At 40.7% G+C, this 25,365-nt stretch overlaps 1 protein-coding gene across 1 annotated transcript in view; it reads left to right on the forward strand.

Moving 5' to 3' along the window:
* AGBL1 (AGBL carboxypeptidase 1) overlaps window positions 1–25,365 on the forward strand; it is an 889,948-nt gene that overhangs the window by 338,884 nt on the left and 525,699 nt on the right. The window lies entirely within an intron of this gene.

Raw genomic sequence — 25,365 nt, forward strand, 5'->3', positions numbered from 1 at the left:
ATGTATATTGGGAAAGATGAATTCCAGGGTTAGAAAGAGTCAGCATTTTCAGAATTTGTGGGCTGAGACTCAGAAAGCAGATCAGGTTCTCGACATCTCAGAGCCAGTGGATGGGGGTGACAGGGTGAACATTCATACATACATGCCTCAAGCTGTGGGAAAAAAATTAACATTCCTTCCTTTGGTAATAAGTGATTATTTTTACTATAGGATTAGACAGTGATATCCTATGGAAAAACCGGAATTCATGATAAATAGAAAAATTGAAAGGAAACATAATTTCAAGAGCTAAAGGTGCAAAAGAAGTTGCAATTTAAAATATCCATATTAAAGAGGCAAAAGCACACTTTTAGAAACTGAGAAAATGGAGCAATATTGAAAATATAAAAACAAAGAGAGATAAAATGAGTTATAAAAATATGAAAAAGCAAATTTCAGAGATAAAATGACAAATAAGAAAATGTTTTAAGAAATATAAAATAATTTCCTTCAGGAAAGAAATCCTAAATATTAATAAATGTTAAAATGCTGAGAATAGACTAGCTTCAAAGGATAGACACACACAAAAAAATATTGAGAAGCTAAAAAGGTTAAAAATAATAAAGATGATAAAATAGTAAAAGAGGATCAGAATAAATTCTAAATGATAAAATATGTTAAATTATGCCAAAATGCAAGTGAATGAAAGCTAAAGCCTATAAAAATAAAATTAAAAAATAGGAAAGTAGATAAGTAAGTAAAGAAAGCATCTGCATATTTAACAAGTTTCCTAGTTTTGAAGCTCCCCAGATTTATTTGTTTTTTTTTGATGGAGTTTTTTGGTGGGCAGAGAACAGGGTCTTTACTTCTTGTGTATGGTGACTGGTTGGCCCAGTCTGGCACTTTTTGCATACGGTGGACTGGTTGGCACGTACGAGGCATGAGAGGACAAGTGCTTTAGCAGGTACCACAATCAGACCTTTGGCAGCAATCGGGCTTCTTAGATCTCAAGCGGGACAAAGCCTTGAAGCACAGTGTCCATTCCTGGTCCAGCAGCACTCAGCTGGCTCCCACCATGTGTTCATTGAGCTCTAGGAATCAGCTCTAGAGTCTCATTGAATGATTCCTCCCTGCTTGAGGGGCTAAGGATTTTATTAGCATGCTTACTGAGCCTAAATGGATGGAAAACAACTCTGCAAGCTGTCTTGAGGGATATGACCTCGTTTCAAACATTTTCTCATCCAAGTTGGCTCTTTTCTGAAGTTACGTGTTCCCTTGAATTATCTGGAGTCTGGTTGAGAGTGAAAAGAGCACTGGGTTCAGAGTCATAATTCGACTTGGGAATTCTGGCTCTCCTCTGACCTACTTAGTTTTCTCTTCTGCTGAAACGGGAAGCTCCCTGTTGACCCATCTGGGTAAAGCTCTTAGAAGTCTAAGGTAATATTCAAGCTTTGGAACAAATACTATAGTTTATTCCATTTCAGATGCTCACACCTCTGAATCAGAGGCTTGATCCAGGTCTTAGTTTGAAAGGTTAATGTGGTCTCATCAGTGAATATCCTCTGGTCTGGACATGCTTTATTTCCAGCTGGTTGCTTTGGGTTCCCTAATGGCAGGCCAGCTTCTTCTTTATGACACCACCATTCATCATCATTACCGTTATTTATTATGACTAACTTACCCTTTTAATTTATATAGCATCTTTCATCATGGAGCTCAAAGCACTTTGTAGGTTACTTTGGATCACTCAAACCATTTTGGCTGAGAGCGATTTGGAAATCATACCCTTATTCTACTGAAAGGAAAATCCCCAGGTCATTACACATCATTACCAAAAGACTTGAGGCTGCCATGGAATCATAACATCACACGATAAATAGGCTTCAAATCCTCAGCTCATGAACCCTTTTCAGAACTTACCTAACATATGGTGTACCTAGTTTTTGTTGAGTCCCTAAGTCGTGTCCAACTCTGTGACCCTATGACTAAGCCTGCCAGGCTCCTCTGTCCATAGGATTTTCTAGGCAAGGATACTAGAGTGGGTTGCTGTTTCATTCTCCAGGAGATTTTCTTGACCCAGGGATTGAATTCATGTGTCCTGTATTGGTAGGTGAATTCTTTACCACTGAGCCACCAGGGAAGCCCATGGTTTATCTAATATCCACTTAAATTCTTCATTCACATTCCATTTAAAGACATATACATTCCATAGTATATAACTAGGTGGATTTGTTTTTCTCTCTTTTGATCTTATGAATTTTACATATTTTACCTAAAATGTAAAAATAAGGATAAGATATTACCCTCATTTTACATGCTTTAACTTCCCCAGGTGAAACCCCCTCCAAGTTTGATGGAGTTCACCTAAACATTGCTTATGTGATGTTGTTTCTGATATTCTGACTTTCACTGGTTTTCTTGGGACACATTCCTATTCATAGACTTCTTAACATTAACAAAACTTCCCTCTGTGTGGTCTGACCAGCAAAGAGGCAAGCTTTGCCTAAAGATTAAAGAGCCCGAACTTGAACTTGGCACTTAATCTACCAGATGAAACTTTTCTTTTACAAGAAATTATGGGCCCCTATGGAGTTTGAAAAACTGTGTAAAGGTGGAGTAGTTTCCTTGATGCTAATGGAGACTCTGAGGATGGCTGAGAGGTTTTAATAGTAGTGGTCAGGGAGACGAAGCCAGGATTTTCTAGCAGAAATAGAAAGGGTGTTGCCAAGCCAAAGATATCTTAGCAACATATGCTTGTAACAGGAAAACAAAACACAAAGATGGTTTCCAAAAGAAACATCCTACCATCTTGTTGGCCTGGTCATTTGTATTGAACTGGGCTGAGTTCTAAGTAATCTGGGAGGCCTGATGCAGTGATCCCTTGATTCTCATAATTCTTTCCAACATGCAATACAAGTAGGAGACCACCAGTTGGGTTAAAGCAGAGGTGATAATGGTGGCTTGACTAAAGCGGGAGGCAGGCGAAGACAGGTGATACCTTAAGAGGTCATCATGGCAAGTAAGTGAAGGAGAGGAAGAGATATAATGTGATTCCCAATTTTTGAACTTTGGTTGCTGGTAGTGACAAAGAATTTTTATAAAATCAACACACAGGCCAACATTTTATTCCCTGTAGAATTAGAGTATGTTTGTCCTTAGTATATATACAAGTCTACAAACATGATTACCTCTTCCAAGACCATAGAGGAAAAGAAGTTAACAACAGTAAAGAAAACAGTAAAGGTGGCGTTTTGCCATCTTGAATCTAGCAGAAGCTAACACAATATTATAAAGCCAACTCTACCCCAGTATTAAAGAAAGAACAAAGGTCATGCTGTAAGTAATAGCTGACTACTTTAGGGCAGGGGTCCCTAATATCTGGATTCTAATGCCTGATGATCTTAGCTGGAGCTGATGTAATAATAATAGCAATAATGTGCACAATAAATATATTGCCCTGAATAATCCCCAAACCATCCCTCCTACCAGCTCATGGAAAAATTGTCTTCCATGAAACCAGTTCCTGTTGCCAAAAAGGTTGGGGCTCTCTGCTCTAGAGGAAATGTATGCAACTATAAAGATCAGATAAACATTTTGATGATTTTAACTATCTAGGACCATTTAAACTTAGTGTGGATAGTCTTTTATTTGTGAGATGGGAAGGGCTTTATTTTACTACATTAAAAGCCCTCACAGACTTTATCTAAGAAAATATTTAGCACTTTTCATAAGTCAAGAAAGAACCTTGCTCTTTTACATGTGTTTTCTTATCCAGTAGTAATTATCGCCCAACCAGAGTATCAATAGCTCTTCTGTATAGTTTTCAGGTATGAAAATAAATTTAAATACATATACAGGGATGAAGTCTTCAGAGCAGTTTGTTTATGTTTTAATTGGAGTATAATTGCTTTACAATGCTAGTTTCTGCTGTAGGACAAAGTGAATCAGCTGTCAGGACACATATATCCGCTCCCTCTGGAGCCTCCCTCCCACCCACCAACCCACCCTCTAGGTCATCACAGAGCACCGAGCTGAGCTCCCTGCGCCACACAGCAGCTGCCCATTAGCCGTCTGCTCAGTCCAGTGTAAGCAGCTGATATTACAGAGGCAGGACTACAACTACTGTCTATTCTGCATTCCTTTTCTATAGAGATTTAAAGGCATCAAAATAAAAGAAGCTTAAAATGTTCTAGCCAGGTGAATTCTTGCATATTACTTAGTCTCTGTCTGTCAAATGATAAGGTAATTGAGACTACAGAGATAAAAATAAGTTATCACATAGCCTAGTTGAAAAATGGCACTAAAAATTGTCTAGATAATTAAAACACTCAGGCAAACACACACATACACACGCCCAGGTTGTATAGTTAGCTTGTGACAGGGTTGGGATGTGGACCCAGCCTCCCTCCAGAGCCCATGTCGATTTTAATCTATCAACTCCTCCCAGACTTAGATGGTGTGTCACTCAGTCATGTCCAACCCTTTGTGACCCCGTGGACCATAGCCTGCCAGGGTCCTCTGTCCGTGGGGATTCTCCAAGCAAGAATACTGGAGTGGGTTGCCATTTTCTTCTCCAGGGGAGCTTCCTGACCTGGGGATTGAACTGGGGTCTCCGGCATTGCAGGTAGATTCTTTACCATCTGAGCCACCAGGGAAGGCCAGGAATACTGGAGTGGGTAGCCTATCCCTTCTCCAGGGGATCTTCCTAACCCGGGAGTTGAAACAGGGTCTCCTGCACTGCAGGCAGATTCTTTACCAGCTGAGCTACTAAATGGAGATGCAAGTAAAGCCTCGGCCCCATCAGCAGAAATGGTTTCTAAAGTTAGTCTTGTTTTGTTTTGTTTTTAGCTTTTTATTTTATACTGGAGTATAGCTGATTAACAAAGTTGTGATAGTTTTAGGTGGACAGCAAAGGGACTCAGCAATACATATACATGTATTGATTCTCCCCTCCCATCCAGGCTGCCACATAACATTTAGCAGAGTTCCCTTTGCTATACAGTAGATAGATCCTTGTTGGTTATCCATTTAAAATGTAGCAGTGTGTACATGTGGATCTCAAATTGTTGACTGTGATCTTCACATCCAGTGTGATTGGGATGAAAGAAGGCATAGCCTCCCCAGCGTTCCACAGTATTGATCCATGATGAACGAATCAGTTTATCCTTGGTTTTCCTTCATGGAATTTGAATTCCCAGCTTGGCTTAAGCCTGGACACTCTACCATATCCTGCCAGCTTTCTCCATTGTAGAAGACATCCTTCCTGTTGCCACCAACTTTCTGGCTGTAAATAACACTTGACTTTGAATAGTTTTGGTCACTGGGCTCCTCTTCCACTGTCCTCTCTAGTACATTTTCATTCACGTGACTATTCAGGATCACAAAGTGATTATGGTGATCCCCTTTGGGCTTGGCTAGGCCTCTTTCTTCCTTTTTTTGATATGTTACTGGCTTCCCTCTTACGTGACCTCAGTTCTTTGAATGTATTTCAAATCCCTTCAAGCTAAAAACATGTAGCACTGATTCTCAGATTTTCAGATTTCACAGATCAGTTACATTTAAAAAAAAGGACTGTAGTGAGTATATAATCTTTTAAAAATTTGCACAAATAAGAATGGAAGATACTGTCTGAGCTGCTGACCAACAGACTCATGAGAAATTTAACATCAGATGTTTCTTGGGCTGCCTCCTCACTTACATAAAATCCTACAAGTAACTCAGAGGTTTGTGCTGCTGGGTCTTTAGATCATGGCAGTGAGCATTCTTACTTTTCATCTCACGATACATTTACCACTGGCCATGAAGACTTCCCTGTGGGTAGAGAGCAATGTAGTCATTGAATGAATTGGCTATTCCCAGTACTAATCTTCCTAGAAAGGAGTAAATCCTGGAACAAGAAAAGAGGTCCCCCTGGACATTTTAGGGGGAAGAGATAATTTTCAGGATCTTGAAACTGGAGAAACTCTGGTCCCCCCTACATCATTGAGGGTTATTTTAGAATGATGACACCTAGTATGTCAAGGAGGTCAGAAGAAGCAATTGCTCAATTTGCTGCTTGAGAATGAGAATAGCTATCACCGTGATCAGTTTTAACTTTCCTGTGAGTAGTTATCATCAGTTATATCCTTTATTCTTGTTATTGTTACTGGGTCACTACATTGTTTTCTACTCTTTGTGAACCCAGGGACCACAGCATGCCAGCTTCCCTGTCCTGCATTGTCTCCATGAATTTGCTCAAACTCATGTCCATTGAGTCATTGATGCCATCAGACCATCTCACCCCCTGTCACCTGCTTCTTCTCTTTCCCTCAATCTTTCCCAGCATCAGGGTCTTTTCCAAAGAGTCAGCTGTTCACATTTATTCTTAATAAAGTGCTAATAAGCCTTTCTGTCTTGTTTCAGCTGTGTTATTGAGATTGAAAGAAAGTATCTATGCCTCAGATTGGTGAAGAAGAGCAGTGGCAATCATACTTAGAGAAACTCTTAAGGGGACAGTGAATAATAAGTACACTGGCTAATATGTTTTAAAAATCATACTCAGTATAATTGAGACATTTCAAAATAAAATAGCTTTTATTGTTTTTTAATTATGAAAGGATACATGATACAATCAAGATAATAAGTGTTGAAGAAGATGAGATTTGATTCACACAGTGATAGAAATCTGAAAGTTCAAAAGGGGAATGTAGAAGAAACCAGGTGATTAATATTTGCAGAGGCAGGCAGTGCCTACAAGCCTGGGGAAGCAAAGGGAAGCTGTGGAGTTACTGGAACCCAGGGGCTGAAAGTCTCCAAAACACTGGTGTTTGGAACTCTGAGAAGGAAATATGACTTGTTAAGGGCTTTAGTAGACCAAAGATCACAGGTGAAAGGGTGAAAGAGTGCAATATCCAAATAGCAAGGGGACACATCCCACCTGCTGCTGGTACCCATGAGAGGATGCAATGATGCTATTGTTGTGCATCTTAAGATGCAGGGGTTAAGCCAATCACCTGTTGCTGCTCTAGTCTCATTAACTGGAACCAGGAAACATAGAGGGTATCCTTTACTTGCTCCTCCTGCCTTCTTATCTCTCTCTAGTGCCGCTTGTTGCAGAACCTAGCAGAAAGTCAACTGGCAAGGTAGTCTGAACATGCAATCTGCAGAGTTTTAGCTGCAGTGTGACAGAGAAGAGGATAGAATTGTGGGTTGAGAGCTCAGAGACAACTGGTTAAAAGCAAGCACAAAGCGTCCATTTACAGAGTGCCCATTATGCCATTGCATTGAGCTTATTGCTGTTTATATGTGACTTCTTTGCTTTTTAAAAAAAGTGGTTTTATTGTTTCCAGTGGGGGGAAAATGAAGCATCATTATTGTAGAAAGTCCCACTGTGTGTGGAGAAAAAGCTTAAAGAAGAAATTAAAAAGCACCCAAATTTCAGGCTAACACATTGCATTACTCCAAGGGGCGTTGTTCATATTATCATCTATGATAATTACATTGTGCCTGTGGAATTTTGTAACATGGAGTCCCTCCCTGAATCAGGCTGCTCAGAGAGAAACACTATTAGGAAGATGAAGAAGATGAATTAGCGTTTATTCATAAATCTACAGCTTCGGGTATATCAGTTATTTCTTTACATGTATTTCTATATCCAGACCCATTTTAACTTTTATAAGATAATGTATTTTGTAGTAGAGTTTAAAAGCAAACAGCATCTTCCTAATAGCAAAGAATACAAATGATGTTATTAGTTTTTAAAACAGCAATCTTACAGTATTATTGGGCCATAATTAATTCAAACAGTTCTCCTTATAAACAACAGACAAGTGAAGAGTCATGTCAGTCTCTTGACAAATTTCTCAGATCATTTCCTTAAGATAATTCTTAAAAGTCATGTTTTTAGTCTAATGTTATGCATATTTTATGTTTAATACATATTATTGCCAGATTTCTCTCTATAGAAGATACGCAGATATATATTCCTACCACTGATGGATGAAAGGGCCTGGTCTCCATACCTTTTTAACACTGCACATTATCATTTTTTTTATTCTTTTTCAATCTGATAAGATAAAAATATGATTTTAAATTTAATTTTTTATACTTATGGAAAAGTAAATAAATATCTTATCCCATTTTGCAGATGGAAAAAATAATCTGATGCAAAAACCAGGTGACATATGCAAGGTCAGCCACACGGGTTGATGTTTCACAGTCAGGTATTAAACCGAGGTTTGTCAGGTTGGAAACCTCCCTTTCTTTCCACTTGGCTCTGCAGTCCCACTTATGTCAAACCGTCATCCGGTGACTCTTCTTTCGAATGCTGTCCGCATAGAACTTGGGAAGTGTAAGCGCCTAACACATATCTGTTGAGTCTAACTCAGGGTGCACCTGACCTTTCTAAAGTGTTTTAACATGTGGCCCTCCAGATAGCTCATCTTCAGACCAGAGTAAGAGCTCTAAAGCAGTGGTCCACAGGATTTTCGATACCGGGAACCCTTTTCATAAAACACAATTTTTCCACAGACTGGATGAAGATGGTTTCAGGATGATTCAAGTGCATTACCTTTATTGTGCACTTTATTTCTACTATTATTACATCAGGCATTAGATTCTGGAGGTTGCAGACCCTTGCTTTAAAGGGCTTTGAACCAGTTCTGTCAGAAATGGACTTTCTGATACATCTTCAGTTAAATATTAGTATGCAAGTGTTGGTGTACCACTCACAGTGTTTTACTACGGGTTGGCTATAGTTTTTCATTCAGTCTTGTACAGATGTTAGAGTTAGGCCATAAAGAAGGCTGAGAACTGAAGTATTGATGCTTTTGAATTGTGGTGCTTGAGAAGACTCTCAAGAGTCCCTTGGACTGCAAGGATATCAAACCAGTCAGTCCTAAAGGGACTCAACCCTGAATATTCATTGGAAGGATTGATGCTGAAGCTGAAGCTCCAATACTTTCACCACCTGATGTGGAGAACCAACTCATTGAAAAAGACCTTGATGCTGGGAAAGATTGAAGGTGAGAGAATGGGGCAACAGAGGATGAGATGGTTAGATGGCCTCATCGACACTATGGACGTGAATTTGAGCAAACTCTGGGAGATAGTGAAGGAGAGGGAACCCAGGATTTCTGCAGGCCATGGGATCTCAAAAAGTTGGACATGACTTAGTGACTGAACAACACCAAGAAAGTTGGAAGATTAGATTTGTAACCTAGCCATTTGAGGTATGATTTTTGTTGAACCTCAGGATATGATACATAATCTTCTCTCTGCCCTTTTCATCCTTTTAGTCCCCATTCACTGTTTTTAAAGAATGACAGAGTGGTTCATGTCATTCTGAGCCACTCTGCTCCCTGGTTTTATGTCTGGACAGTCTCCAACAGGCTAAGGTTTAATCAGCATCTACCAGGCTGGGATTTGTGCCCTTATGAGTTCTGCCCTACACCCTGAAAAGCATGGACAGCAGATGACACTCCTTTGTAGAGGGGAGAAGGAGAAGCGGGAAAATACAGGGGAGACCAGTGTCTGTAGATGGTCAGCTTCTACGTCCATCACTTTCTTTTTCTCATTCAGCAAGGCACTGTGTCCTCCTGTCAAATGGCCAAAATGATTGCAAGCCGAAGAGCACATCAGAAGAAAGTTCCACATTCTCTGTGGCCTTTGGGAAGATGAATGGTTGAGTCCATGTTGCCTGGAGAAACAGTGTGATGGTCATTACACCGTGCCATGCTGTGACACTATAGGGGAACGATACTCCATGGTGAACTCGCGTTCCAAAGTTTCAGCTCCAAATTCTCCTTTCAGTGAGGCCCAGGAAATCCAACACTCCTGCTGTGGACTCTCTCTGGGAAATATTTGCTGGCCAAAGGTCATATTTCTTAGTTAGAGCTTAGCCACGCCAGTCATCTTTCCTTCAATGTAGAATGCAATTGCTCTGCCTGGGAGCTGACAAAGGAACTTAAACTTGCAATCACGGACTTTTAAAATTCAGATTGTTTTGCTCTTTTGTAGTCTCTGGACCAGTTATCAGTGGATGGATATTTGTTTTTAGGAGATTTTTAATTTGTTTAGATATGGAGTGAAAGTTGGTTCTTTGGATGAAATATCAGTCTGATTCAAAGTTTTTGCTTTGTTTGCTGGTCTCAGGGTTAGGGGCTCTGGGAAGAGGTGGACAAAAGGTATTTAACCTCTTTCTCTTTGCTTTACTTTCTTTATGTTGGATAATGGGCGGAAATGTTATTTTGATCCAGAAGGACTTACTTGGATGGAGGAACTATAATTTTCTCCATTTACCTGATGCCCTCACTGGAAAAAAAAAAAAAAAAAACACAAGGAACAGTGGAAGTCTCAGGCCAACTTGAATGCTGAGATAGTCTCCTATGCACAGAAAGGGAACACTTACAGGAATATTTTAATCTCACAGATTCTTTTTTAAATTAAAAAGTCAAGTTTTAAAACTTTTTTTTTTTTAAATTGGAGAATAGTTGCTCTACAATGTTGTGTTAATTTCTGTTGTATAATGAAGTTGGTCAACTATACGTATACATATATCCCCTCCCTCCTGGACCTCCCTCCCAACTCGTGCATCTCACCCCTCGAGGTCATCACAGAGCATGGCGCTGAGCTCTCTGTGTTATATAGCAGGTTCCCACTGGTCATCTGTGTTACACAGGAGAGGGTATATATGTCAATTCCATTCTCCCAAATCATCTCAGCCCCTTCCCCCCGCAAGTTCACATCACTTTTCTGCACCTGCATCAAATAACTACAAAATGAAAGACAAATACGCATTTGAGATTTATCTTAAAAGTTGCAAACATAACTGTTTTCCACCTTAAATACTTACCTTGCAAATGTCTGCCAATACGTCTCAAATCGTGATCTACAGAGATGTTGTCAGACATCCGTGATGTTTCTTCTGAGAGATAGAAGGAGGTAAAGAGACCCATGAAGAACGTGGCGTTTGGTGGCACTGTGTGCACATCTGTGCCTACCTCTTAGGAAAAGTGTGAGTTAAGGGAGCCTTTGAGGGTTATGGTTCTAGATGCTTTTGAACTGTGGTATTGGAGAAGACTCTTCAGAGTCCCTTGGACAGCGAGGGGATCAAACCAGTCAACCCTAAAGGAAATCATTCCTGAATATTCATTGGAAGGACTAATGTTAAAGCTGAAGTTCCAATACTTTGGCCTCCTGATGCGAAGAACTGACTCATTGGAAAAGACCCGGATGCTGGGAAAGATTGAAGGCAGGACAAAAAGGGGACGACAGAGGATGAGATGGTTGGATGGCATCACTGACTCAATGGACATGAGCTTGAGCAAGCTGTGGGAGTTGGTGATGGACAAAGAAGCCTGGTGTGGTGCAGTTCATGGGGTTGCAAAGTCCGATATGACTGAGCAACTGAACTGAACTGAACTGCTTCTAGAGAGAGATCTGATAGAGTCTTGTTGATGAACTTGTTCTTAGAGATCAAAATGAAAATTATTTGCTCTGGGAACTGTGAAAGTCCTGCTGCTAAGTCATTTGCATAGTGTTAAATGATGCATAGTGCTGGGTGGATAGTTCTGGGAGGGTGCTCCCAAGGGCTTCCTTGCTCCCACCCATTCCTACCACAGCCTGTACACCAAGACGGGGGTCAGCAGTTTGACTATTCCATTTGCCTTCCTCAGATATTGCAGTGCCGAATAAATATTACTATTTATTATTCCTAAATTTAGGATTATTAATTATATCAGCATAAACCTAATTTATGCCATCATAAACAGCGATAATAAATGCTGCCAAATGCTAATACCCAGCTCTTGCCAACTGTGCCTGTGGTTGATGGGTTCCCCCCCTCTCTTCCCAGAAGCATTAAATTAAAAATGATTCAATGTTGCAGAATCATTGATCACATTGGAGCTGAGGCTCTTGGGGAAATGGGCTTGTTTTGTTAAATGCTTTTCTCCCTGATTTGCTGGGCAACTTTTGTTATCTGTCTGCACTCCAGTTTTTCTCTGTTCCTCCCCCTATAGGAGGAGCAGGAATGCAGGCAAGGAGGGAGGTGTTTGGTCATTTGTTCTTCTTTTTAGATTTCCCCTTTAGGCATCTCTCTTTATAGTATTCCCACTCTTAACATCTTCTTTCAGCGTACTGAGAAGTCTTTATAAAGCAAACCCTTGAGAATAATTTGGATGTGTTATTTCTCAATTCCCATCACGTCTACCATGTTTTTAATGATGTATGTCATGTGGCTTCCTAAAATCCATCAATTTCCATCACTGGGAAATAGGAAGCACAGCTCTGACAGCTCTGCCAATACTGAGGGTTTTATTTCTTTTGCTGTTTACCCTCGGGGAGGCTCTGCTTTTATGAAGGAGGACGTAAGCCTGTCCCCTTGTTATGAGAACTATAGTAAGACCTCACTGCTTTTCTCAAAGGAAACTTTGAATCTTTCCTGCCTTCTTCCTGGATTGCTCTTTTTTTCCCATCTGGGATGACTGTGACAGAGGTGTAGTAAAGAAACTTTCCATCAGGTGACCCAAAGACTGATTTAGGTCAGAGTTGTACTCTTTCCATCGATGTGGCTTTGAACAAGTTACTAAAGCTCTCCATTCCTGTTTCTTCAGGGTATGAAGACACCTTCCCTAAGTATCATCATGGTCAAATACCACATCACTTTGAAGCTGTTAAGCGCTGTATGGAATTATAATGGAAGGGTTCCTCGGATGGTGTTCTTTCTTTTTTAACTAGAGGAAGGAATATGTTTTATATTTAAATTTTTATTGAGGTATAGTTGATATATGATACTACTATGTTACACACATAGTGATTTGACATTTATATACGTTACTAATTTATCACCGTGATAGGTCTAGTGAGCATTTGTCAGCATACGAAGTTATTGCAATGTTATTGACTTTATTCCCTAAGTTTTACATTCCCTAAGCTGTGACTTATTTATAAAATAACTGCAAGTTTGTACCTGTTAATTCTCTCTGCCTGTTTCACCAAACCCCTGAACCTCCTCTTTCTCTCCCTCTCTTTAGTTCTGATTCGTTCTTTCTTATACTTACAATTTCTAACTCTTTGCTGAAGTTCTTACTGAGTTCATCTATAATTCTCCCGAGTTTGTGAGCATCTTTCTGATTATTTCTTTCAACTCTTCACTTGGTAAATTGCTTTTCTTTTTTCCATTTGGTTCTTTTCCTGAGGTTGTGTCTTGTTCTTTCATTTGGAAGGTATTCCTTTGTCTCCTCACTTTCCCTACCTCCCTATGCACGTTTCTATATATGAGGTCTGTCAGCTACATCTCTGGGCCTTGGAAGAGTGACTTCTATAGAAGTGATCAACACACAGGTGCTCCTCTGTGGGCGGCAAAGGCCCTCCTCTTACGGGTGGCCTGTGAGCGAACTGGTGGGGGCAGGTCCCTGGTCCAGCTGACTGCGAGGCCTGGCTGTGACTGTCGCGGGTGCCCTGCTGGGCAGGGCTGCTCCTCGGCAAGGCTGTTCCTAAGGCCCAGCTGAGATTACTGCACGTGTGCTGGTGGACAGGCCTGGCCCCCCAGAGTGGGAGTCACTTTGGAGGGGCTGTCTGGGTGGGTCAGGTGTGGAGGGTCCTTGGGGGAATGCTAGGGTGGGATGCATGGTGTTAACTAGACTGATGGAGAGGGACAGAAGAAGTGCCCACTAGCGCTAGGCCAACTAGAAGCCAGGGAAAGGAGAGTGAAATAAATGGTGTCCACCAGCACGTATTTCCCCAGAGAAAGTCCAACTAGATCCTAGCCTGTTTAGTACACACTATAAAGTTATAAACTGGAACTCCATGGTGGCTCCGTGGTTAAGAGTCTGACTGCAGTGCAGGAGACCCAGGTTCAATCCCTGGGTCAGGAAGATCCCCCGGGGAAGGGAATGGCCACCCACTCCAGTATTCTTGCCTGGACAGTTCCATGGACAGAGGAGCCTGGTGGGCTGCAGTTGTGGGGTGGCAAAGAGTCTGACATGTCTGAGTGACTAAGCAGAGCACGCAGCGCCAGGACTCTAGGGTCAGGCTGATGAGGGCTCAGCCACCTGTCCACATCCCGCCTGTGCTGTGATCTTGGGTTGGTTACTTAACTCCTTTGAGCATCAACTTCTTACTTAACTTCTTTGAGCATAAAATTGTAAAACCTTCTTGTATGATGCAAACACTTTTCAAGCTGTGCCTCTGCATTAGAACTCAGAGTGGGTGAGTTTTTACAAGCTCTTCAAGAGTGGGTCTTGGTTAGCCCCAACCCTCTGGCGCTTCTAAATGTAAGCAATTTTGGTTTTCAAAAGCAAACACTATGGGGCCTCAGTGTTTTCAGGAAGCATTTTCTTCCTGGTGCAGGTCCCACAGGCTGGAAAACACAACACTGGGCTCAGACTTCTCAGGGGGCATCTCCATCGTTGTGATGCCTGCCTCCTGCCCCCGGCTGTCAGTTACCCCATGCTGGGGTGTGGGCTGTGACTAAGCAGCATCTCTGCTACTCCTACCTGTCTTAATGTGGTCTTTTTTAAATGCTGTTAGTTGTAGAAAGTCTGTATGCTAGTCTTCAGGTCATTCTCAGACACAGTTGCTCATATGTAGTTGTAGTTCAGGTGTATCTGTGAAAGGATGTAAACTCAGGATCTCCCTACTCTGCCATCTGCATCCTGATGGTTTCCAGTTGTTTTCTGTGACCTGAATTATAATTGTGGGACATGCAAAGTTTTCAGTGGCCAAATCAAGCAGGCTCCTTCCCGGTCCCATTTCCTAATGTTTCAAAGAGATCTGGATAAGGTTTGGCAAGAGTAGATGAGACAGATATTCTTCAGAGGTTGGGATAAGGTCAAAGGTGAGAAAGTGTCATTTAATATATATATTTGATACATATGTATATAATGGTTTATATATATACATATATATAATTACATGTATATGTATACAATTTATGTATCTTACATCCACTCCATAATTTTAAAATAACAATCACAAGGACAGCAACCTCTTTAGTAAGAACTTTGATTAAACTTGTGATTATGATTTAAAAATTATGGATTGGGTTGAGAACTGAATAAATTGTATAAAGTATACAGCATTAGAGAAGCTTGGAACTGGAAGAATTCAGCCAAAGCCTTTTTTCTTTTCATGCTTACTTACCAAATAAGTTTTAGTTGTTATTGTTCAGTTGCTCAGTTGTGTCCGACTCTTTGTGACCCCATGGACTGCAGCAAGGCAGGCTTTCCTGTCTTTCATGTCTCCTGGAATTTGCTCAAGTTCATGTCCATTGAGTCGGTGATGCTATCTCACCATCTCATCCTCCGCCTCCTCCTTCTCCTTTTGCCTTCAATCTTTCCCAGCATCAGGATCTTTCCCAGTGAGTCAGCTCTTCGCATCAGGTGGCCACAGTATTGGAGTTTCAGCTTCAGCATCAGTCCTTCCAATGAATATTCAGGGCTGATTTCTTTTAGGATTGACTGGTTTGATCTCCTTACAGTCCAAGGGACTGTTAAGAGCCTTCTCAAGCACCACAATTCAAAATCATCCGTTCTTTGGCGGTCAGCTTTCTTTATGGTCCAACTCTCACATCTGTAGTGGCAATTGGAAAAACCATAGCATTGACTGTAAGGACCTTTGTCAGCAAAGTGATGTCTCTGCTTTACGATACACTGTTTAAGTTTGTTATAGCTTTCCTTCCAGGGAACAAGTGTCTTTTAATTTCATGGCTATAGGCACCATCTGCAGTGATGTTGGAGCCCAAGGAGGGGGGAAAGAAAAACTGTCACTGCTTCCATTTTAAATAAATTTTGTTGTTCCATTTGAACAGATAGAAATCTGGCCACTTGTGTTTTAGAACACAGCCTTTTCAGCCTCAATCTCCATCAGGGCATCTCCAAGAGTGTTTCAGGGTATCTGTAATGACCGGTGTCTATGGCGGAATCTGTCTCCCTTAGCCTAGGGACTGCCTCCCTGGTGTATCCAGTCTCAGCATCTCAGCCAGCCTCATTGCCCAGCACCCACAGAAGTCTGGGTTCCTGTGAAAGTGCGCCCCATGAGGAACCAGAAGGAAATGCACTTCTAAGTCTGGCATTGGGCATGTGCCGGGAGCCTTATTCTTTCAGATTCTGGGTCCTGCTGCCTGGTTGGCCATAACAGGAAAGTCAAAGACAGCACATAAACATTGGTAATATGGCTCCACCCTCCCTACCCTGGCTTCCGGGTTGTCTTTTTCTTGGAAAAGATTATTTATCTCTCTGAGCCACCAAGCCCTTTTGAATTATTAGTCTTATTCCTTTATTGCCCTGCTTCCTTCTTGCAAATACATTCCTATACATCTTCACTGCATAGGAAACTCTTTTCTATTTACAGCTTCTCTCTGCTCCTCACCCCTCCCCCTGGCCCAATAACAGCCAAGGAGATAAATAAGAAACATAACTCTTTTTGGCTATTATTTTTTTTCTTACCCTGCACAGTAATATATATAATAACAAGAAAACAAATCTTATTACTAAAGTAATTACAATAAATAAAAAATAACCAAGTGTGGAGCTTAAGGAAGGGGGCATGTCAGGGGAGTGATTGCAACAGGGTTTTAAAAATCTAATTTACTAGCACCAGTCTCACTGTTCTGTGGGTGCCTCGTTTAGGAGATTGTGTCTAATTAGGGAAGGTTGTTATCACTCATTGAATACACCCGCCCCTAGCTGACTCGTACCTCGGGTCTTTGAAGGGAAAATTTGGCTCAAGAAATCCCTGGAGAAATTTTCTTGTCAGCAGCCCTGTGTTGATAACAGCTAACATTTTGCATGCTAAACTGTATAATCGTCAAAACGTGGGAACTTCAAAGAACTGCATGGCATCCTTCCCTCTGATCGTAGGTAATCTCCTTCATCATCTAAATAGATGGGTATTTACCCTGACATTTGTGAATTTCTAAGTAGAGGTCATGGAGCATCCCTTAGTAAAACATGCTGGTGCTGACCAATTCTTAGAATTACAGTGCCTTTCCTTGAAGCCAATCTAATTTTATCTGAAAGCAATTTATGTCTCTTTGTTCTTGTGTGGTCCAGAGTGGAAATGTGGAATAGTTATTTTTCTTCATTATTTATGGCTACTATCTCATTTATGATAGCCATTTTCCCAAGTCCTTTTAGTATTTGAATCATTTCTTTTCTTTAAACTATGTCCTTGTATGGTCTGCATTTAGTACTTTTTAACTACAATATAATTGTCCCTGTTTGGTTTCTTTAGCCTTCTTCAAATTACTCTGGGTATGGAAGGCACTTTAAGCATGGCATAATAGTTTTATCATGCCTTTGAGCATCATTCTTCAACATCAGCATCACGGAAACACAATCACATTTGTTAATCCATTATGTGCTCATGTGATTTAACTTACTCTGACTGATTGGTCTTAGTCATCTAACACATTTGAAATCCAGGAAAAATGTACAGTTTAAACACATAATATGCCACCTCATTTCTCAACCATCATTCCTGCAACCATCTCTGAAACACACAGCCAACATCATTGATAAAGTGGCAAATATTAATTGAGCATTTAACAATTGTTTGACAATGCTAAACATTGTATGTACATTATCTATTTTCATCTTCATAACAACCCTCTGTGATAAGTCCCTAATATGACTTAATCATGAGGACATGAATTTGAGCAAAGTGCAGAAGATAATGGAGGACAGAGGACATTTACTGAACTTACTTAAACAGGGTCGTATTTGTTGATATAGACCTAGAAGATCTAGAAGAATATTGTTGAATATTAGTGTTCAACATCACTAATTTGTGTCCAACTCTTTTGCAACCCTCTGGACTGTAGCCAGCTAGGCTTTTCTGTCCATGGGATTTCTCAGGCAAGAATGCTACACCTATGGCTGATTCATGTTGATATATGGCAGAGGCAATGTAATATTGTAAAGCAATTATTCTACAATAAAAAAGAGGGGAAAAGCAAACAAACAATAAAGAATACTGGAGTGGATTGCTATTTCCTCCTCCAGGGGATCTTCCCAACGCAGGGAAGGAACCCATATTTCCTGCTTGGCAGGTGGGTTCTTTACCACTGAGCCACCAGGGAAGCCTCTTTAAAGGAATACTAGTGATCCTTCAACTTGGGTGTTGGAGAAGGCTCTTGAGAGTCCTTTGGACAGCAAGGAGATCAAACCAGTCAATCCTAAAGGAAATTAACCCTGAATATTCATTGGAAGGACTGATGCTGAAGATGAAGGTCCAATACTCTGGCCACCTGATGCGAAGAACTGCCTCACTGGAAAAAACTAATGCTGGGAAAGATTGAAGGCAGGAAAAGGGGATGATAGAGAATGAGATGGTTGGATGGCATCACCGACTCAATGGACATGAGTTTGAGTAAGCTCTGGGAGATGGTGAAGGATAGGGAAGCCTGACATGCTGCAGTTCATGGGGTCACAAAGAGTTGGACACGACTGAGTGACTGAGCAACAACTTGGCAAGTGTGGCTCAAGAATTTTAACTGAGATGCAAACGTAAAATGAAGCACATTACTTCTAAAGAAGCATATTTGCATAGTGACTGAGAACACACATTCTGGAGTTGAACTTCTTATGCTTGCTACTTACTGGCTGTGTGATCTTGGACAAGAAGCTTTCATAGTTTGGATTATGTGGGAAGCATTCTGAGAGGGAGATTTGCTATAGGATGTTTATTGTAGCATGCTTTTGAGAATAACACCTGTGAGGGAATGGAGGTAGCTGAACCAGGACTAGGGTAGAGTTGAATTGTTGATGAAGTTATTGCAGAGGCCTTAGATGATGAATGGGAAATTCCACAACTGGGATAGGCTTTGGATATCCTGAGTTAAAGCATGTGGACTGAACCTTTCCTTTGTGAATCTGACTAATGACCAATCATTAAATGTGGGCTGCCTCTGGGGAGAGGGTGCCACCTTGGCTAAAGAGCCTTTTGACAACTCCTCAATTCCTCAAGGAGGTACCCAGCCATGAGCCTCAGTGGCCAACCGCAGCTTAAGGATGCGTTCTTCAGTCCTAGAGGGATACTCTGAGTGAAATGCCACAGTTTGTTCTGTGCTTCACTTTTCTCATCTGTAAAGTGGGCATGATATAAAACTGATATGGGTTAAATGAGTTACTGTACAATGTGCTTACTATTTACTAGTGATGATAAGTATTAAGATGAGATAATAGTATAGATAATTTAGATAATGCAATAGATAATAAGAATAATTAAGATAACAAATAATACTTAAAATATGTTATCATGGAATTCATAGTTAGATTTAAGTGCATAAAATTGGAAGAACAAAGATACTTTTTACTCCTAGTAAACTGAAAACAATTTTAGTCCATCTATGCTATCACATGTTCATACTAGTGGTTCTCTGTGAGACAATAAAGCAAGTACTCTATCTTCTGGTGTGCTCCTTCCCTACTAATGTAGGACGCTGTGATGAGAACAGTCTGCTCCTTCAGAAGGCATTCCCTTGGATAGTTGGGGATATATATATGGGGAGATATATATATATATGTATATATATATATACATATATATATGTATATATATGGCTTTCCTGATGGCTCAGAGGGTGAAGAACCTGCCTACAGTGCAGAAGACCCAGGTTCAATCCCCAGGTCAAGAAGATCCCTTGGAGAAGCAAATGGCTACCCACTCCATTATTCCTACCTGGAGAATTCCAAGAACAGAGGAGCCTGGGTCAATGACAATACATGGGGTCGTCAAGAATCAGAGACGACCGAGCAACTAACACTTTCACTTTCTTTTACACATATATATATTCATTCATTCATATATATATACACACACACACACACATGGGAAAGTGTATATACAGTGTTTTTATATACACACACATGTGTGCATATATGTGTGTGTATGTGTGTGTGTATGTATGTATATGGGCTTCCCTGATGGCTTAGATGGGAAAGAATCTGACTGTAATGCAGGAGCCCTGAGTTCGATCCCTGTAGGGAAAATCCCCTGGAGAAGGATATTGCAACCCACTCAAGTATTCTTGCTTGGAGAATTCCATGGACAGAGGAGCCTGGCAGAATACAGTCCATGGGGCCTCAAAGAGTCAGACACAACTGAGCAACTAAGCGTGGGTGTGTGTATATACACACACACAATTTATAAATATATATTTTCCCAGATTTTTATATATATATATGTGTGTGTGTGTGTGTGTGTTTGTATATATATACACACACAATCTATAAATATATACTTCCCAGATTTTTATATATATATATATGTGTGTGTGTGTGTGTGTGTGTGTGTGTACATGAATCTGGAAAACTATTCAGAATTACTTTGTTCAAGTTAGGTATTCCATTGTACAGATTTTTAAAAAAGCAACAAAACTTAGAGATTTGAAGCCACATACAAACTTTTATTCAGTTCCCCAAAATAGGTAAGATCAAGTCAAAAGACAAATGACTCTCCATTTCTACTCTTTCCATGAATATAATTTTCTCAGACATACATCTTATTCCTCATGGGTTAATTCAAAGAGTAAGATGGTGTGAATTAGAGATGAATATATTTCTGTGAATATATTTGAATGCAGAGTTCTAAAGAATAGCAAGAAGAGATAAGAAAGCCTTCCTCAGTGATCAATGCAAAGAAATAGAGGAAAACAAGAGAATGGGAAAAACTAGAGATCTCTTCAAGAAAATTAGAGATACCAAGGGAATATTTCATGCAAAGATGGGCACAATAAAGGACAGAAATGGTAGTGACCTAACAAAAGTAGAAGGTATTAAGAAGAGATGTCAAGAATACACAGAAGAACTATACCAAAAAGATCTTTATAACCTAGAAAATCCTGATGGTATGATCACTCACCTAGAGCCAGACATCCTGGAATGCAAAGTCAAGTGGGCCTTAGGAAGCATCACTATGAACAAAGCTAGTGGGGGTGATGGAATTCCAGTTGAGTTACCTTAAATTCTAAAAGATGATGCTGTGAAAGTGCTGCACTCAACATGTCAACAAATTTGGAAAACTCAGAAGTAGCCGCAGGAATGGAAAAGGTCAGTTTTCATTCCAGTCCCAAAGAAAGGCAATGCCAAAGAATGTTCAAACTACCACACAATTGTACTTACTCATATGCTAGTAAAGTAATGTTAAAGATTCTCCAAGCGAGGCTTCAATAGTATGTGAACTATGTATGAGCTTCCAGGTGTTCAAGCTGGTTTTAGAAAAGGCAGAGGAACCAGAGATCAAATTGCCAACATTTGTTGGATTGAAAAAGCATGAGAGTTCCAGAAAAACATCTACCTCTGGTTTACTGACTATGCCAAAGCCTTTGACTGTGTGGGCTACAACAAACTCTGGAAAATTCTTAAAGAGATGGGAATAAGACCACCTGACCTGTCTCTTAAGAAATCTGCATGAAGGTCAGGAAACAACAGTTAGAATTGGACATGGAACAGCAGATTGTTTCCAAATTGGGAAAGGAGTACATCAAGGCTGTATATTGTCACCCTGATTATTTAACTTATATGCAGAGTATGTCATGAGAAACACTGGGTTGGATGAAGCACAAGCTGGAACAAGATTGCCGGGAGAAATATCAATAACCTCAGATATGCAGATGACACCACCCTTATGGCAGAAAGTGAAGAAGAACTAAAGAGCCTCTTGATGAAAGTGAAAGAGGAGAGTGAAAATGTTGGCTTAAAGCTGAACATTCAGAAAACTAAGATCATGGCATCTGGTCTCCTCACTTCATGGCAAATAGAAGGGGAAGCAGTGGAAACAGTGACAAACGTTATTTTCTTGGACTCCAGAATCACTGCAGATGGTGACTGCAACCATGAAATTAAAAGATGTTTGCTCTTTGGAAGAGAAGTTATGACCAACCTAGACAGCATATTAAAAAGCAGAGACATTACTTTGTCAACAAACGTCTGTCTAGTCAAAGCTGTGATTTTTCCATTAGTCATGTATAGATGTGAGAGTTGGACCATAAAGAAAGCTGAATGCTGAAGAATTGATGCTTTTGAACTGTGGTGTTGGAGAAGACTCTTGGGAGTCCCTTGGACTGCAAGGAGATTCAACCAGTCCATCCTAAAGGAAATCAGTCCTGATATTCATTGAAAGGTCTGATGCTGAAGCTGAAACTCCAATACTTTGGACACCTGATAGGATGAGCTGACTCATTGGAAAAGACCCTGATGCTGGGAAAGATTGAAGGCAGGAGGAGAAGGGGACCACAGTGGATGAGATGGTTAGATGGCATCACCGACTCAATGGACATGAGTTTGAGTAAACTCTGGGAGCTGGTGATGGACAGGGAGGCCTGGCCTGCTGCAGTCATGGGGTTGCAAAGAGTCGGACACGACTGAGCGACTGAACTGAACTGACTGATATTTCTGTGACTTTATCATTCAGCCACATAATTATAGAGAATTTAGCATTTAGTCCAGCTTCTCTTCTTGTATTTGATATTCCTTGATGGCAATCCTGCTATCATATAGCCAAGCATTGTGTGCTTTGGCATATCCATACTGTATAAACTTGTTTTATCTCATGGGAATTTATATCATTCCTGGTACTCCTATCAGAAAGCCTTCTCTTGAAGAGATGTCTTCTCTTTAGCCATGCTAAAATATCTCTCCTTGAAAATTCTGTCCTTGATGTCATATTTAGTTTAGTTCAGTTCAGTCGCTCAGTCGTGTCCGAATCTTTGTGACCCCATGAATTGCAGCACACCAGGCCTCCCTGTCCATCAGCAACTCCTGGAGTTTACTAAAACTCATGCCCATCGAGTCGGTGATGCCATCCAGCTATATCATCCTCTGTCGTCCCCTTCTCCTCCTGCCCCCAATCCCTCCCAGCATCAGGGTCTTTTTCAATGAGTCAACTCTTCGCATGAGGTGGCCAAAGTACTGGAGTTTCAGCTTCAGCATCAGTCCTTCCAATGGACACCCAGGACTGATCTCTTTTAGGATGGACTGGTTGGATCTCCTTGCAGTCCAAGGGACTCTCAAGAGTCTTCTCCAACACCACAGTTCAAAAGCATCAATTCTTCAGTGCTCAGCTTTCTTCATAGTCCAACTGTCACATCCATACATGACCACTGGCAAAACCATAGCCTTGACCAGACAGATCTTTGTTGGCAAAGTAATGTCTCTGCTTTTTAATATGCTGTCTAGATTGGTCATAACTTTCCTTCCAAGGAGTAAGTGTCTTTTAATTTCATGGCTGCAATCACCATCTGCAGTGATTCTGGAGCTCAAGAAAGTAAAGTTTGACACTGTTTCCACTGTCTCCCCATCTATTTCCCATGAGGTGGTGGGACCAGATGCCATGATCTTAGTTTTCTGAATTTTGAGCTTTAAGCCAACTTTCTCACTCTCCTCTTTCACTTTAATCAAGAGGCTCTTTAGTTCCTCGTCACTCTCTGCCATAAGGGTGGTGTCATCTGCATATCTGAGGTTATTGATATTTCTCCTGGCAATCTTGATTCCAGCTTGTGCTTCTTCCAGCCCAGCCTTTCTCATGATGTACTCTGCATATAAGTTAAATAAGCAGGGTGACAATATACAGTCTTGATGTACTCCTTTTCCTATTTGTAACCAGTCTGTTGTTCCATGTCCAGTTCTAACTGTTACTTCCTGACCTGCATACAGGTTTCTTAAGAGGCAGGTCAGGTGGTCTGGTATTCCCATCTCTTGAAGAATTTCTCACAGTTTATTGTGATCCACACAGTCGAAGGGTTTGGCATAAAGCAGAAATAGATGTATTTCTGGAACTCTCTTGCTTTTTTGGTGATCCAGCGGATATTGGCAATTTGATCTCTGGTTCCTCGGCCTTTTCTAAAACCATGTAGTTGTCATGTAGAATAAGCCAAGTCAGTCCTCCTCAGACCTTTACCTAATTGAAAACCACCCTCACATCACTCCCATGAGACTTCCTTCCTCCAGAGTAAGCATCCTAGTTCCTTCTAGTTCTCTTGTGATGTTTTTTATTCTTCCACTCTCCTGGTTACTCTCTGATTTACCTCACTCATTAATTCACTGAAAGTTTGTTGATCATCTCCCAAACTTAAGGGTGAAACAGTGAACTCAGTGCCAGTTCACAGTATAGAGGTGGACAAAGACAATATAATTCAGTGTTTGAAGAGATCTGATAACTGTGAGCTGTAGGGATGCTCAGAGAAGGACACCTGACTTAATCTTGAGATCAGGAGCAACTTCCTTTGGCATCTACATTGAGAGCTGAAGGAAGAGTTAGCCAGGAGCAAAGCATGTATAGGACAGTAGAAGTAGGGAGGAATGAGAACTCTCTATAGGAGAAGCAGAATGCTTATAAGTCTAGAAATATTGAACTATGATAGTAGGATTCTCAGATGACCACCGTTATCATTCTGAAAATCAAATTGCTATTCATGAAGTCTGAAGCATGAAGCCTTAAGATCTTTGGATGGCCTAATCATATGGCTAACTCATTTTCAATTTAGTGTCAAGTGAAGTCCTGAACTCCTTTTTTCTAATAATGGCCATTAGCATGAATGCTTCCAGCTACATCCCTGGGTACTGGATCTGGAAGGACCACATGCTTGAACTTACACTTATTCCAATTTCCTCTGATTAGATTCCATTCTTATGAGACCACTTTGGATCTTGAACTTGCCATCCATTTCACTTGGCCCTCTTCTCATTTGCAAGGAGACTTCAGTGCTGACAGGAATTTCTTTTATCTTTTTACTCTGCTGTTGATACATTTGTTGAACTTGAGTGAATCAAGTACAATGGACTAGAATACATATCACCCAAAACAGATCCATTTAGTTATGATCATTCAAGCACATTCTAATCTATTTGAGTGCTGCCGTTGAACCTATCTCTCTTTATATAATGTGCAGGAGTATCTTGAGATACTCTTGCAAATTCCTCACTGAAGGCCTGTTAAACTCTGTCTCCTTATCTAATAACCTGTCAAAGTGTGAAATGAAGTTGGGCTGGTACAACTGGAATAATTCCTTAAGTTGTTGTTGGTGATAGGCGCTGGTTTCTATGATTTCTGCTTCCTTTTCTGGGCAGCCCCACACTTCCTTGTCAATAGGTTTAAGAATGGTGCTGAAGGTCAGTGTCAAGTTCTCTGATTTCATCTGCTGTTTTCTCCTTTTCACAAATGGAGGGGCATGCATGCATCTTTAGTCTTGTTGCGAATTCTCCATAGGTCACTGCCACTGACTCAGGCTACAGGTGGAGTCAATCAGAGTCCCTGAAAAGTGAAAAGGAGACCTCAGCTCCTGACTGAGGGTAACTCAGACATCCCAGAGTCATCTCTAGGTGATGTGTTACTTACATTCCCTCTCTCCAGAACAGACCACGCACAGTGCTTGTCAGGATGATTTATTCTAAGGGCATGAGAGCT

This window comes from Muntiacus reevesi, chromosome 15, assembly GCF_963930625.1.
Source record: "Muntiacus reevesi chromosome 15, mMunRee1.1, whole genome shotgun sequence".
NCBI lineage: Eukaryota > Metazoa > Chordata > Mammalia > Artiodactyla > Cervidae > Muntiacus > Muntiacus reevesi.